At 44.8% G+C, this 17,067-nt stretch overlaps 1 long non-coding RNA gene across 1 annotated transcript; it reads left to right on the top strand.

Annotated features, from left to right (window-relative positions):
• Positions 1 to 306: 306 nt before the first annotated feature.
• LOC134299323 (uncharacterized) lies at positions 307 to 16,956 on the top strand. Its single transcript, XR_010006504.1, has 6 exons — positions 307 to 1,936; positions 12,535 to 12,612; positions 12,716 to 12,780; positions 12,878 to 12,918; positions 13,286 to 13,446; positions 13,974 to 16,956. It is a non-coding gene; the product is annotated as an uncharacterized LOC134299323 (long non-coding RNA).
• Positions 16,957 to 17,067: the final 111 nt, after the last annotated feature.

The following is a 17,067-nucleotide window of genomic DNA, read 5'->3' as shown; positions in this document are numbered from 1 at the left end:
AAATGTAGATGCTATAAACCAACTTTGAAAGATAACTAAACTTTGATCAGGACACTCACTTCAACAAAAAGCAATTTGTGTGCTTCTTGATAAAAACGAGAGGAACAGCTTATTGAAGATCAGTAAGCCGCCCCGAGTCCCTTCAAGAAGACGGGGCAGGATATAAATAAAATTTATTTTTATATTATCATAAGGGGGGGGGGGTTAAAGTTCACAGTACCACAATGCAACATTCAGCTTATGTGCCAATAAAGGTAAGTATAGTAGTCCTCGCAGAAAAAGTTGCATTGTCATCAAAGGCAAAAAACAAAGGACAATGGTTCAAACAGTCCTTGGTTACAAGGCAGAGTGAACTGAATCACTCCTTGAGTGGTTACATTTTGCAAGTGTAAAAGCGGGTGAGAACTGTGTTTTCCTTCTGACATATAAACACAGACCTCAGTGTGTGTTCGTGTGCTTTTGGACTGTATCTACAAGAGAGGGGAATGAAATGACACTTGTACAAAACAAGAGAAACATTTCGGTTGCCAAGTTTTTCTGATACATAATACAACATTTGAACATCTCTGGATGGTTTCGTTTTCTCTTGTGCTTTTTAAAAACATCAGCTAAGAATATATCTGCTGCAGCATGTTTTAGTAACATCTCTTTTTTTACCTTTATGAATTAAACCTTCTGAACCAATTCAAAGGTATTGTAATATTGTTTAAATTGAAAAGAGTTTAAACTCTCCATGATGTGGGACTAAAAATATGGAAGCTTGAAAATATGTTCTTTTTACCAACTTTTCTGTGAGTTTTTGCCATTTTGCAATTTTTGTCTCCAGGAATGGCCCGAAACAAGAACAAAAACATAGATGAAAGGAGGCCTTGGACAACCGTTAGTTTTCTCAACAGAGACAACTGTAGATTGGACCGTTCCATTCACTTTCACATGATATAACTAAATCTGTACTTGTAACTGATGGGCCCATTTGGTGGAAACATGGGACAAAACCTTCCCAGCATCTGTTCTCAGGCTCTGAAAGACCCTTCCCAGACAGGGGATGTGGCATCCCTTTAATGTTGTCCCATAAATGGGTGGATGTCCAAAGGGATTACTGGTCTTGATTTTGGAGGCCATGTAGAATGTGTTGCACTCTTTTTTTCTTATAACTGCTCTTTAATTTGTTAACACTGGTTTCAAATTTGGTGAGGACACTACCCAATCTATATGAATTAAGAGACCATTGTTACGAGTTTGTGGGAAACCAAACTGCGTGCAGTCCTGTCCAGACTTATCCAGCCCTTTCCTGCATCCACAATGAGCAAAAGAAAACAATCCAAGAAAATGGAAAAACCAAAGTTTACTCTTAAGTAGCAGAGACAAGGAGAAAATTAAACAAGCAGCTTCAAAAAACACAAAACCTCCAGCTTCAAAATAACTCAGTCCATCTGGAGCAACAAACTCACATAAAGTTCTTTGCATTAAATACATGCATCTTCTTTGGAGATTTCTTCAATGGTGCAAGGAGACAAGCATAGTAGGCTCTTGGCCAGGAAACTTACTCCAAGTAAGTTCTGAAGCAAGTGATTCAGTAAGTCCCAAAAAACATTACAAACATTCCCCAAGTTATACTCCATTCAGGGAGTGGTTCAAGCTTGTTAGCCTTGATTGTTCTAATTACCCAACTATGAAATGTAATTGACCAGGTGTTTTTCCCTTAACACACACATACAGAAGTAGTGATCCCACAGAATACATGCATATACAGCAGCAACCACCACTTCCCTGGAGGCTGGGGCCCCTTTGTTTACACTGTTGCCATGAGAATGCAGTTCCGAATGAGACTGGGACTGCCCATTCCGTTAGTGACAGGAAGAAAAGAGACACTTATCTTTTGCCATCTCACCTGTATTTGCCTGTCGTCAAGATGCCTTTGAAAAAACTTCTCAAAGTAAGTGCTTGGGTGGGGCAGAAGGCAGGCCCATGGGCAGAGAGGGGTTGGACTACATGTCCTTTGGGGTTCTCTTCCATTATTGTTTTATTGTATGACACAGCAAACAAGATAGATATGCTGGATTTCGTATCACAAAATCACAAGTTGAACACTTCCGAAGTGTCTAGGACTGTGTGATGTATTTTCGGATGATGTGCGCAGATCCCAGTAGGGTGGCCTTTTGCAGTTGGCAGATCGTAACTTTGTCAATGTCTATTGTTTCCAAATGCTGGCTGAGAACTTTTGGGATGGCACCCAGTGTGCCCATCACCACCGGAGACCACCTGCACTGGTTTCTGCCAGAGTCTTTGAAGTTCAGTCTTGAGGTCCTGATAGTGGCTGAGTTTTTCCTGTTGTTTTTCGTCAATGTGACTGTCACCTGGGATGGCAACATCAATGATCCAAACCTTCTTCTTTTCCACAACTGTGATGTCTGGTGTGTTGTGTTCCAGAACTTTGTCAGTCTGGATTCGGAAGTCCCACAGTATCTTTGCGTGCTCATTTTCCAATACTTTTGCAGGTTTGTGATCCCACCAGTTCTTTACTACTGGGAGGTGGTACTTGAGGCATAAGTTCCAATGAATCATTTGGGTCACATAGTTGTGCCTCTGTTTGTAGTCTGTCTGTGCGATTTTCTTACAGCAGCTGAGGATATGATAAATGGTTTCGTCGGTTTCCTTGCACAGTCTGCATTTTGGGTCATCAGCTGATTTTTCAAACTTGGCCTTAATTGCATTTGTACTGATGGCTTGCTCCTGGGCTGCAAGTGTTGTCGACCGCACTTTAGGGGATCGGGCCCTTTAAGAGAGACCCGACCCGGTCCTGAGGGAACGGACCTTGGCGAAGCCAAATTGGAGAATATAAGCCGCAATACAACCTGAAGCCTGAAATGAAGAAGGTCCGCCAAGTTGAAGGAAAATCCGCCAAGGAGTTTTTATTGAGCAATTCAGCTGAAAAGGACGCTAATAGTGATCATTCAATCTACTAGCGTATCATATGTTTCAAATAAAGTCATATTTATACAATGTTTTGGTCTGACAGCCCTTTGAATTTCCCGCCCCGCTTCCCCGCCCATCTGATCGTGGATAGGCTAGAAGGTTGAATGAGGCGGGCTTTCGTTTCCCGCCTTGCTCTGCTGGCCCAATGGGGAGCCGCTTATTGTCCCCATTCGGGCCAATCAGAGAGGAGGAGGCGGGAGCTATTGAGACAAAGAGGTGACCGGACAGGAAACATCGGATTAATTCTGGCCCAGCCGATTTCTAAAGGAATTAATGGCACCCATCAAGGGTGTCCGGGGTCCTGTCACGTTCACAGATCTTAGATATGCCTTGGGGTGTCAGACGGGAAGTGGTGATGGGTGATGATGAGCCGTCATTGACGGGCCCCACAGGATGCCTTCCAGCGGCGTCCCAGCCTGGAATATGACAATGTTTGCCTTGGGGGCGAGTCACCTTTAGGAGTTTGGTGACTCTATACCCTATATTGTCCATGCGATCGGAATGAGATTGGATTAAACGGTGGCAGATTATCCCTTTTGTTTTTGGGAAGGGAGGTCTGAGTCATGGGGCTAGAGTTCAGGTTGGGGTCATAATATTTCCCATTTGATTTCATGATCTGACAATTATATGGGATAAAATGAAAATAAAAATAAAGTTGGAACATAAACCCAGCTGGGAAAAACACATATTTTCCGGGGATCCCAAAGAGTATAAATACATATTAGCCGATAGGTAGATTTCAAGGAAATAAAGGAGAATCCATAAAGGTAGGTGACATTGCATAAAGGGGAATCATGAATGATATAAACAATAGAAAACATTTGATAAAAACGAAGTTTACAACATCTGGGGAACCCAATATAGAAGTGGAGTCCTAACAGTATGATTTCACAATTCATGAAGTTGTTATCTCTTGCCTCAGAGTGCAGGGATAATCCACAGTAAACTCCAGTAAAAAGTCCCAATCACCTTCTACTATAAATATATGGAATATAGAACATAAAGTCTTGATTTTTGAACTATCTTTTACAAAGTCCTGGAGGGGAGGTCACCTCGATCACACAAGGATCAGGCCTTCTGTGTCCCATTTGTGAGCCATAGCCAGGACTTCTCCTTATCAGCTTTTCCTTCAGTTTTGTCAAGGAACTTTCCATGCAATGTTTTGTTGTGCCAGCTGTCAGTTCTAGTTTGTAGTGTGGTTTTCTTGTACTGGTTTTTTGTTTGCTGTGCTTTGAGGAGTTTCTGATTTTTGACTTCAATCAAAGCAGGTTCTTCACTTTGCTTTACATATTCTGCCAGGGCATGTTCTTCTTCTTTGACTGCTTGTTTTACTTGTAAGAGTCCTCTGCCACCTGATCTTCTAGGCAGATATAGCCGGTCAACATCACTGCGAGGGTGCAGTGAATGCTGAATGGTCATGAGTTTTCTTGTTTTTCTGTCCAAATTGTCCAGTTCCACCTGTGTCTAATTTATAATGCCAGCAGTATATCTTATGACAGGTATGGCCCAGGTGTTTATGGCCTTGATGGTGTTGCCTCCATTGAGCTTGCTTTTGAGAATTTTTCTGACCCTTTGTGTGTATTCTTTGCTGACCACAGTCTTCACATATTCATGCTTGATGTTGTCCAGCTGTAATATGCCCAGATATTTATAGGCCTCTGGCTGGTGACACTTTATTGTTTGGCCATTGGGCATATTTATGCCCTCACTTTCAATGATTTTTCCCTTCTTCAATGCCACTGTCGAACATTTGTCCATGCCAAACTCCATGCTGATATCAGTGCTAAAAATTCGGACAGTGTTAGTCAGAGACTGGATTTCAGTTTTCATTTTCCCATACAGCTTCAGGTCATCCATGTACATCAGATGCGAAATTTTGTGAGATTTCTTAGAAGTTTGATAGCTGAGGTTTGTTTTTTGTAAGATTGTTGACAGAGGGATCATAGCAATAATGAAAAGCAGAGGGGACAATGAGTCTCCCTGGAAAATTCCTCTCCTGATGTTGACAAGTCCATAGCTTTCATTTCCAACAAACAATTCAGTTTTCCAGTGCTCCATCATGTTTTCAATAAAGGTGCCAACGTTTTTACTGATCCCGATGGTGTCCAGGCACTTGATGATCCAGCTGTGTGGGAATGAGTCAAAGGCCTTTTTGTAGTCAATCCATGTCATGTGAAGATTAGCTTTTTGGCTTTATTATTATTATTATTAACACAAAGAAATAGTATTGGTGCTGAACAGAGACCCCTCCCCCCTTTTTGCACAAAAAGATGAGTTATAATAAGGTTCACATATAAATATGTGAAACCAAGGTAGACCAGTAAAATAGGTTGGGATCCAAGTAGCATGAGACAGAGTGACCTTTTGGCTTAGCCAAAACTCTAATGACCCAGCTATTGTCTGAGATGGCAGAAGAAAATTTGCATCTCTATACATCTGGGTTGATCTAATAATCTCTAGGGTAGCAGAAGAAAAAACCAGGAAAACAAGTGTTGTGTCTATTTCCAATGAGACTTTATAATGTTGCAACTATTTCAAACCTAAAATTGTTTCACCTATCTGCTTCATTTCTATATATAGAAACCATGCCCTTTCATTTCTCTCTCTCAGCGTGCCCAACATCTCCACCAACCCCCCCCCCCACCACCACCACCACCAAAACCACCACCCTGGCCATGTTGTAGCCAAATTTTTAGCAAAAATGTATCTTTCCCCCCCTTTCACTGCTGCATATATTACTATGTATCTCTCTTTTCTGATTCTGGGGTTCGGGATTCCCTCTTCCTTCCCTTCAAGCCCCAAAAGGCTCTATGTCTCTCTCCCCCCCCCCCCCCCCAATTCCGGGCTGCACTAACCCTTGGGAAACTATAACTTACATCCACCCTGCTTTTCCTTTCAACCAGCTCCATGGACTCCAAATCAATCCTTTTTTTTTTGGTGATTTATGAACTTTTCCTGGACATATGGGGGTTGGGATGGGTGATTATGATTTCTGATTCTATGAATGTACCCTTTACATGTGTCCCTTTTCCCTTGTCCCCTATATGAACTATGAAATGTGAAGCACCACCTTTGCGTGACCCCAGCCTCAATCCACAGGGAAATTTTCCTATCTCTGTGAGAAAATAATTCTATAACAATAAAGGACTTAGCCAGGAACTCCTTGCATGGACAATAACAAAGGACACTACCTTTTGGGCATCGGAGCAGGCCACCTGAAAGGAAGTGCCCTCGTGGTAATCCTGTCATATTCCAAAGGGGGGACAACTGGCCTTCGGAAAGCTGAGATTGCCCCCACAGTTTTCCTCTTTGTCTTCACAACTGACCGAAACTGCTGTCAAGATCTCGCCCATCTGTCTCCATATTAAATCTTTAGAAAAACCGGATTCTGACAGACTTGTCAGACACAGATGTATAATTTCCATCTCTGTAGAACAATATCTTGCTGGCTTGATGACCCCGGGGGGTTTTCTCCAGTTGTTGGACACTCATTGAATCTCTTTAATCCACTCAAAACCCATTCCCGGTCCTTTGTTCCCGCTCGGACCACCTCGGACTGCCCCTTCACTCCTGATTGGCCGAGAGGCCGAAGAGGTGCTGGCTTCCTGATTGGTCGAGGCACCCACGCCTCCCTCCAGCGAATGACATCACGAAGCCGGCCAAGGGGGGAGGGCACGGGAAATTCAAAGTTGACCACCCTGTTTCTGTGTTATAAAAAGTGTTGTAATGTATTATGTGGTATGTCTTCCTGAAGAATGATTGCGGTTGACATCCTTTCCAGCTGGATCGCATTAAACATCTCGGTGGTTCTTTTCTTCAGCCTCTGGTGAGATTTATTTGGGAAGTGGGAAATTCTGATTCTAGCGGCTCTCTCTTTCTCGCCAAAGTAACGAACCCTTTTGGGGGTCTCCGGTCTCTTTCCTATTGGATGAGGACCTCCAAATTCTAGCTTGATATCAGTTGGCGCCAAAAAGGATGGTTCTCCCCAAATTTCTATTCCTATTTCAAGTCCTTCCATATAGTATCCCCACGAAAATAATTAAGAAATGGGACAATTCAATAAAAACTTGGATAACAGTTGGAAATAAAAATTAAATTCCCAATTCAGTATTCTACTCCTCAGAACAGAACGGAGGATGGGGGGGGGGGGCACCCAATCTACAAGACTATTATGAAGCCTGCCAATTAACAAGATTGTTAGAATTAGATTTTGATGACTCAAGAAGATGGGTCAGAATCGAAAAAACAATAAACGGATGGCACAATTGCCTATGTTTAAAAGGATGGGTAGATAATAAAACTCTAAAAGAAATTAAAGGAGGACCAATGATCTCATCCATGGAGTGCTGGAAAAAATGGCAAGGTAAATTACCAACAAATAAAGTAAATATACTCTCTATAGAGTTTTTAAATAATAAAAAGGAACAGATATTTGGTAAAGTGATAACAAATTTTAAACAAAATGGAATGAAATTGATAAGAGACCTCTTAAACCTAGATGGGACAATTAAGGATTGGGAAATGATAAAAGACATTTGTGGGCAAAGTAACTGGCTTCTTTGGAGTGGACTGAAACAAAGGATTACAAATTGGAAGAAAAAGGAAGGTCCAGAAACAGATTTTGACCAAATTTTAAAATGTAAATTAGAAAAGGAAAAAGGCCTGATGGGTTTTATATATAAGAAATTAATTGAAAAACAATATAAATTGAAACAAACATTGGCCGAGATATGGAAAGAGAACATTAATGACTCTGACATCGAATACTGGATCAATTCAATTAAAAAAATCAAGCAGCTAAGGATTAGAGAAACCCAAAGGAAAATACTGACTAAATGGTATAGAGCCCCAATCCAATTAGCTTATATAACTAAAACCACCACAAAATTGTGTTGGCATGGGTGTGGGAAAACTGGCTCATATATTCATATGTGGTGGGAATGTGATAAAGTACAAAAATTTTATAATAAGGTAAAGAAGGAAATTGAAGATTTAACAGGACATAAATTGATTTTGAAAAATAAAGAATTCTTCATCCAGAAATTAGATAAGAACAAAATTACTAAGGACTGGGGGGAAATTATAAAATACATGATAGTTGCCGCTCAAGCAACAGTTGCGTTGGGTTGGAAAGAGCAAACAAAGTGGGAAGTTAAAAAAATGGTATGAATACCTAGCTGATTTTATGCTTCAGGATTACATTCTTGAAAGGAGAACTAAATATATATCAGGCCGAATAAAAAAGAACTGGAATCTGAAATGGGGAAGATTGATAGATAAAGTCAAAGGACAAAGAGAATATAAAGAATTGAATCATTCTCTATTTATGATTGATCAATTAAAAAAATATCTGAATGAAAGAAAGTACTGTTCCCAAATGGTGGGGGGAGGGGGGAGGGGTGAAAAACAACTGGCATAAGTGGGAGATAAAGGTGGAATTAGTAAGTGTAATGTTACTGAGAATACATAATTGGATATTAAATATATTTAATTGGATGTGTATATTGAAATGGTGATGGATTTTGTTATTATTCCACTGGTATTTACAATAAAAACATATTTTTAAAAAAGATATCAGTTGACGCCCAACGTGGCCCAATACCAAATTTAATTCCAAAACCCAAGCTGCTACCTGGTCCAGGGATTTTGGGCCAGATCTCCGGGAAGAACACTTGGGGAGAAGACCACTCAAAGGGCCCACCCAGGTACCCTCCTCTCGGCTGATCTGACCCAGGGTCCCTGCACAAAGGAGCAAGGAGAGAGCATATAGCTTTCCAAGAAGAAAGACCACCGAAATGAGAAGGAAAACCTAGGAAAAATAAAAAAGCAGCCAGGGAAATCACATCAAGACTCTAGGTGGGAGGGGCCTCTGGGGAAAAGGAAAATCCCCAGGGCTCGGTAACAAATCCTAGTGAGGTGTGGAACATCTAGGCATCTGAAGCGAGTTTAGAGCAGGCTAGCTTTGTTAGATACCGGTTTGGGGACTGTAGGGTTGTGGGTTTTCCTCCACCCTGGCAGGTCTGACAGACAGTAAGCCACTCATCTCTGAGTACCTGACCTTTGAGGGACTGTCCATTGTGTGATCCTCCTTCATTAACTGTAAGGTATTCAGGGGCTACGTTTCAGGGCCGGCCCGAGAAAATTTTAAATATTAAGCGGGGGGCGAAAATTGCGCCCCCCGCCCTGTGGGAGGTGTGGCCATGCCCCGTGGGAGGCGGGGCATGGTCAGACCTGGCCCCGCCTCCCGTGCCCTGGCCCCGCCTCCCACACCTGGCCCCGCCTCCTGCGCTGCTCGCCCTGACCCCGCCTCTCACGCAGCGTGGGAGGCGGGGCCAGGGTGCGCAGACCGGGAGGCGGGGCTCCGCCCAGACGGGGCCTTGCCTCCCGCCCCGCGCGCCCTGGCCTATTCCAGCTGGCCAGACTGTAGCGGAGGTTCCTCCAGGCCGCGATCACGGCCTGGAGAGGCCTCCGCTGCAGTCTGGCCACCTGGAAAAGGCCAAATGGGCAAGGGTGAGCTGCGCGGGAGGCGGGGCCAGGGTTGGCCCTGCCTCCAGCGCTGGTCATCCTGACCTCGCCTCTCACACAGCATGAGAGGCAGGGCAGGGCGCATGGGGCGGGAGGCGGGGCTCCGCCCAGACGGGGCCCCGCCTCCTGCCCCACGCGCCCTTGCCCAGCTGGCCTCCACGGCGCCCCCGGGACTGTGCGCCCGAAGCGGTCGCTTCAGTGGCCTCCGCGTTGGGCCGGCCCTGCTATGTTTTAAGAAATGGGTGCTTGCTCCTCTCGTCTGAGGTGTCCCATCCCAAGGGAAACACCACTCGGACAAGTCCTGGCTGATTGGGATGGGCTTGCAGGAAAATCACTCCTGCCGGCCAGTGTGGTCAATTACAGTGTGAGCAAATGGCCACTCAGAATCTTAGAAAATGGGGCCACTTGGCCACCCCATGGCAGCACGAACGAGGAGCTCATTCATAAGCTCCAGGCCCATTGCCATGGGGGGGGGGGGGGGAAGGTGGGCTGAGCCTGCCTATACTGCCTGTTTATGACCTTATGCCGGAGAGAATCTCGAGAGAGAGAGGGAACCCAACTTCTGCCATGCAATGAAGTTGGTGCCCCTGCCTCCCTTCCAAGAGTCCCTCTAGACCCTCTTCCCTCCGAGGAAGATTTGCTCGACATATTTGCTTGCCCCCCTCCCTCCTCCTTGCCCCGCCCACCTCCTTCTTTCTTCTCCTCTCAGCCAACCACCCCAGCCCCCTGAAATCTCTCTCTCTCTAGACCCCCTCCCTGCCAAGGAGGAAAAACACCCTAGACATTTTTGTTTCTCCTTCCTCTCCATGGCCCTCTCCCCATGGACTCCGGTCTCTCTCCTATTGGATGAGGACCTCCAAATTCTAGCTTGATATCAGTATGACACAGCAAACAAGATCTATATGCTGGATTTCATATCACAAAATCATAAGTCGAACACTTCTTCTTCTTCTTCCTCTTCTTCTTCTTCTTCTTCTTATTATTATTATTGTCATCTGTTGAGATTTTTATTGTGGTTTTCCAGCATGAAAGCAAGAAGCGGCTGGACTACATGTCCTTTGGGGTTCTCTTCATATATTATTACTAGCTGTGCCCGGCCACGCATTGCTGTGGCTTATGGGAATAATTTATTGGCCAGGTAGAATAACAGTGAATAGCCTTGCAGCCTCAAAGCCTGGCCGTTTTCTTCTTATGTGAATCCTTGTTTGGTGAGCTGGAATACAATGGAATAGGCTTGCTATTTGGAAGGCTGGGTACTGCATTCTAGGGGAATTGTTTTTTTTTTGCCAACTTGAATTGCACTGAATAGCCTCACTGCTTCAAAGCCTGGCTGCTTTCTATATAGGGGCAACCTTCGTTGGCCAGGTTGAGTGGGACGGAGTAGTCTTGTGGTTTTAAAACCTGAGGTTTTCTAGCTAGGGGAAATCTTGGTTGGACAGGTTGAACAGCACTGAATAGCCTTGCTGCTTGCAAGCCTGGCCGCTTTCTACCTTGTGGAATTCTTGGTTGGCCATGTTGAATAGCAATGAATATAAATGCTGCAATTAGTCACCTTGATTAGCATTTAATGGCCTTGCAGCTTTAAAGCCTGGCTGCTTCCTGCCTGGGGTAATCCTTTGTTGGGAGGTGTTAGCTGGCCCTGGTTGTTTTCTTTCTGGAATTTCCTTGTTTTCAGAGTGTTGCTCTTTATTTACTGTCTTGATTTTAGAGATTATATTGTTCTGTATTATTATACCACAGTAATTATTATATATTATATTTATAATCTTATATTATCTGCGTAGAACTGGATTCTATGAGGCCCCTTCTACACAGCTATATAAAATCCACTGAACTGGATTATATGGTAATGTGGACTCAAGATAATTCAGTTCTAAGCACCATTGCTGTGGCATAGGAAGCAGCCTGGCTTTCAAGCTGCAAGGCTTTCAGTGTTAATCAAGCTGGGCAACAAAAGGGTTTATATATCTGTGGAATATCCAGTGTGGGGGAAAGAACTCTTGTGTGCTTGAGGCAGAGGTGAATGTTGCAATTGATCTGCTTGATTTGCATTGAATAGCCTTGCAGCTTCAAGGTCTGGCTGCTTACTACCTGGGGGAAACCTTTATTGGGAGATGTGCACAGAATGTGTTATTGCGTTTTTGGGGTTTTTCTGTCATTTCCATGTAGTATTTTTATGGGGTTTTTTTGTTGTAAAAACACAGACCAGATGACTATGTATTTTGCTGCCACATTTGGTGTTATTTGCTCCAGTAGTTTTGTTGTTTAAGTTAAGGGGAAAACGGTCAGGAAGGGGTTGGACTACATGTCCTTTGGGGGGTCTCTTCCATTATTATTATTATTATTATTATTATTATTATTATTATTATTATTATTATTATTATTATTATTATTATTGAGGCTGGATGACCATCTGTTAGGAGAGCTTGGATGATCCCTTCTTGTGTGACTGAAGGGGGTTGGACTGAATGCCTATGGCTTGTTTGTTTGTACTAGATCACCAGGAGGGGAAGTCAGGGATGCTGCTCTTCCCTCCTTTTCAAAGTGATATTGGGTGGGAGGAACGGCCCATGTGAATACAGATTTAGCGACGGGAAGAGCAATGGCCCTAAAACAGCCCCTCTCTCAAGACAACTCCTTTCTCCCTCTGACCTTGTTCTCCTTTCTTCTTTGCAGAACCTCAGTAAGATGTGCAGGAGCTATTTTCCTTGTTGTAGATCTATTAAAGTCCATCCCCTAAAGTAAGCCCTTCTTCCTTCTCTTTGGGTTGTTTTTTTCCTTCACTGGTGCTTTCCTGTTGTAACCCTTGATCCTGGTGATTCCTGTTGTAACCCAAAATAGCTACACAGGGTTCTGTTGCTAATGTTTTGCTTTTTTTCTCTTCTTCTCTAGTGCTCCAGTTGAGACCCAGGAGTCCACCTCCTCCACTATTATCACCTGGGACAGTTGGGCAAGGAGGGAAAGGCAGGAGAATTGTACTGCGAAAAGGAGGGGATCAGAATTTCAACAAAGTCTCATCTCTTTCTTTCACAGTGCTCATGGATGGCATCTCAGCAGAGCCAGGGTGGAAGAAGGCAGGGCCCCATTCAAGTAGAAAAGTATGATTCCAGAGTAAGGAGCGAAAGGCAGGTGTACTGCCTTTCTGCAAAGGGGGAGGTCAGGGTTTCAGAGGGAATTTATCAATAGTCACTTTGCTCTTCTCTTTCATTGACAGTACATCCTGGCCAGGGGAGGAGATGACGACGATGCACTTTGTAGACAGCTGTTTCAGGGATTTAGGTAACTTCCCACTTTTTGGGTGTGAGTTGGGCTTTTTTTTGGGCTAGAGGAGTCTTTGAGTGTTATGTTCTTATATACTGTTTTTTGTTTTTCTTAGTGAACCATCTCTAGAGATAGAGGACTTAGAAGACATCTAACGTGAGTTGGGATTGGGAAATAGTGGGGAGGGGGGATGCGCCCAGTGGCGCAGCAGGTTAAATCACTGAGCTGCTGAACTGACTGTCCGAAAGGCTGGCAGTTTGAATCTGGGGAATGGGGTGAGCTCCTGTTGTTAGCCCCAGCTTCTGCCAACCTAGCAGTTCAAAAACATGCCAATGTGAGTAGATCAATAGGTACCGCTCTGGCAGGAAGGTAACAGCGCTCCATGCAGTCATGCCGGCCACATGACCTAGCAGGTGTCTATGGCCAACACCTGCTTTTCGGCAGTGTATACATAATAATAATAATAATAATAATAATAATAATAATAATAATAATAATAATAATAAATAATTTCTCTTTTCAGATCTCTCTCCATGTCCTCTTCCTGAAACAGCTGTCTCCATTGTGCGTTCGTACTGGCAGATCTTCCTCCTCCTTCCCTGGTCAGGGTGCCCATGAATGAAGAATTCTACTTGAATGAGGCCCTCCCTCCTCCCATCCCGGCTGATACCATCCAGAAATGCGGTAAGGGACTGCACATATTGGTGCCAATGATTGTGTTTTAATCTGTCCATAATTTTATTAATTTTTGTTATTTATTGTTCTGCATTTATCCCATTTTTTGTATTTTATTTTACGTGAGGGGGTTGACTTTTTTATTACTTGTTTAGCGGTAACATCACGTTTCTACTAACAAAAACTCCTTTAGGGCATTGGGCATGTCAGAGGATGTTAAAATGTGAAAATGAAAGTTTTAACTGTTACTCTGCAAACATCTGTCAAAAGGGAATTGCAAGCATTTGAGAGAGTTATCTGCTACTGAGCTGGGATATACAGTTCTTGGAAGGTCTGCTATAGAAGCTGGGGTACCATTTTGACGCATGGTCCTACCAGAACTGTAACTTTTGCTATGGTAATCAATAGCTACAGCAACTCAAAGACTTAAAACTATCAGAAGCAGTGATGTTACCTAAGCAAGGAGTATAATAAAGGAGTGGAGTCTGAGAGTCTCTCATGCATCAGTTCACCATCGTTTTGTTCTATCCATTCAGGAGACACCACAGACACAGAGAGGACTATGTGGAAAGAAGTGCTGAGTTTGCCGATGGTTTGCTCTCAAAAGATTAAAACACCAATACTAATAGGAGTAATAATACAATAGCAGTTAACATGGAATCATAACGCGATCATTGCAAGCAATTATTAAAGGGTGCCTTTTCTCTATGCTACAATCTGTTTATAAAAACAGATTATTTTCTCCAGTCAGATTGAGGCAGTGAAAGCATTTAAATTTTAGTGGAAAACTTAATAGAAACTGAGCTTCTGTAATGGTGAATCAGAACCGGAAATTATGTTATTTAGTTTGAAGGATATGTAATTAGTCAATAAAAATTGTATTAAAGGAAATAGGCTGAGAAGGCAATACTACCATTATCTGGAGGGTGTAGACCAAGCTGTTTCTCCTCCCCTTTGTATTCATTTTCTTTCTGTGCCTTTTTGCTTTGAGTATTTGCTAGTTCAAGTGTGTTAGTTGGCCGGCCTCCACTCCTCTCCCCTCCCCAGGAAGAAATCCTGCCCCTGAGGAAGGATCGTGGGGCGGTAGTCTTTTTGCCTGGCGCTAACAGGGCAGCATGGCACCCACTCCTCTGCCGGCCACTGTTGGCCAACCTCCTTTCTTCTGCCCCCCCCCCCCCCCCGGAGGGAATCTTGCCCAAGCAGAAGGATCGTGGGTTGGTGTGTTTCCTCGGCTGGCCACAGTTAGCCAGCCTCCACTCCTACGGCCCCTCCACCCTGCCCCACCCAAGAAGGCAATCCTGCCCAAGTGGAAAACATTAAGATAGAAGACATTTTCTAAGCCTAAAAGTTTGTCAAAATCTTCCCCGAAACCAGCATCAACGCACTGGCAGACCCAAACCAAAACCAAATCAAACCGACACAAATCAAACCAAACCAAACCAAACCAAAGCAACCTTCCGCAAGGACCACATGACAGACTGAAGGCTGCACTGCTGTACAACCAAAGTGTCCGGTCCGCAGTGCAACACCAACCTGTCTCTGCCAGCCAAAAAGGCATCCCACCCCACCCCAGGAAGGAATCTTCCCCAAGTAGAAGGATCCCGGGGCCAGGGGTTCCCTCTGCTGGCCACAGTTGCTGGCCAACACCCCCGGAAGACCTGGGTAAGCCAGCAACTACCAACAAACTGCAGGAAGGACCAGCTGCCTGAAGGCAGCACTGATGTATAGCCATAGTGTCCGCCAGCCCACGGTGCAACTCCGCCATGTTACCGCCAGCCAAAAAGGCGTCCCACCCCACCCCCAGAGGGAATCTTCCCCAAGTGGAAGGATACTGCTGCTTCACCCAAACCAAAACCAAAACCAAAACCAAACCACACAAGCAAACCTAGAGGAAGGACCAGCTAATTGAAGGCTGCGCTGAAGGAACAACTAACTGAAGGCCGCACTGCTCTACAGTCATATTGTCCGGCTCACAGTGCAACACCAACCTGTTCTCTGCCAGCCAAAAAGGCATCCCGACCCAGTGCAGGAAGGAACCTGTTGGCCACAGTGGAAGGATCGCGGGGCAGGTTGTTCCCTCGGCCGGCAACAGTTGGCCGGCCTCCACTCCTACGGCCCCTCCACCCTGCCCCACCCAAGAAGGCAATCCTGCCCAAGTGGAAGACATTAAGACAAAAGACATTTTCTAAGCCTAAAAGTTTGTCAAAGTCTTCCCCAAGAACAAGCATCAAGGAATGTACAACCACTCCTCTGGCCCCCCGGGAGGGAATCTTGCCCCAGAGGAATCTGGCTCCTACTCCCAGACCTGGATATTGCCACCTGTTTCTCTGACATAGTGTCTGTCTGGTCTGCGGAGCTACTCCAACCTGCCACTGCCAGCCCAAAAGGCATCCTGCCAGCCAGCAACTACCAACAAACTGTAGGAAGGACCAGCTGCCCGAAGGCTGCAGTCCTGTATGTGTCCGGTCCGTGGTGCAACACTGACATGCTACTGCCAGCAAAAAGGCATCCCGACCCAGTGCAGGAAGGAACCTGGTGGCCACAGTGGAAGAATTGTGGGGCGGAGGGTTCCCTCTGCCAGCCACAGTTGGCTGGCCCACACCCCCCAGAAGACCTGGGTATTAAGCCAGCAACCCTTTAGGAAGGAACACTTCAGAAAGCCCATAGAAACCTATGTAGAAACAACTCTGCAGGCATCCGGGAAGGAGTCCATTCCAAGGGCAGCCTCTGTATAGAGTTCACAGTGTGAACCCCTGGGTGCAACACCAACCTGTCTCCGCCAGCCAAAGAGGCATCCTGCCCCACCTCAGAAGGGAATCTTCTCCAAGCAGAAGGATACTGCAGCTGCACCCAAACCAAACCAAACCCAAACCACACCAGCAGCAGCAACCCTACCCCGTTTCCCCGAAAAAAAAGACATCCCCGAAAGTAAGACCTAGCAAAGTTTGTTTGGAAGCATGCCCATTGCCCACCAAACAGAACACCAGAGCATGCAGGATGATGTACCATTCTACATGGAAATAATGATAGTAACAATAAATTCTTGATAGGATTCACAGTCCGGCCCACGGTGCAACTCCGCCATGTTACAACCAGCCAAAAAGGCATCCCGCCCTACTCCAGAAGGGAATCTTCCCCAAGTGGAAGGATACTGCTGCTTCACCAAGACCAAGAGGCTCTACTGCCAGGCAAAAAGGCAGGCATCCCGCCCCACCGCAAGAAGGAATCTTGCAAGGAATCTAGCATCCATTTAAAACCAAGCTTTCTAAAACAGCTCACCATGTTTATACAGTAAAGTTCCATCCACAAGTTTTGCATCTCTGAAGGTGAATTGGTATGCTTGGTTTGTGGACAGGAAGAAAAGGGTAGTCAACTAAAAGCACAGAATCACTGCATTCATAGCAGACAGCTATCTCTTTAACTTATTTGAATGTACTTATTTACTGTAAAGTAAAGGTAAAGGTTTCTCCTGATGTTAAGTCCAGTCATGTCTGACTCTGGGGGTTGGTGCTCATCTCCATTTCTAAGCCGAAGAGCCGGCATTGTCCGTAGACACCTCCAAGGTCATGTGGCTGGCATGACTGCATGGAGTGCCGTTACCTTCTCACCGGGGCAGTACCTATTGATCTA

This window comes from Anolis carolinensis, chromosome 5 (genome assembly GCF_035594765.1).
Source record: "Anolis carolinensis isolate JA03-04 chromosome 5, rAnoCar3.1.pri, whole genome shotgun sequence".
In the NCBI taxonomy this organism is placed as follows: Eukaryota; Metazoa; Chordata; class Lepidosauria; order Squamata; family Dactyloidae; genus Anolis; species Anolis carolinensis.
Note: the sequence above shows the minus strand (reverse complement) of the source record. Positions and strands in the feature narration are given on the sequence as shown.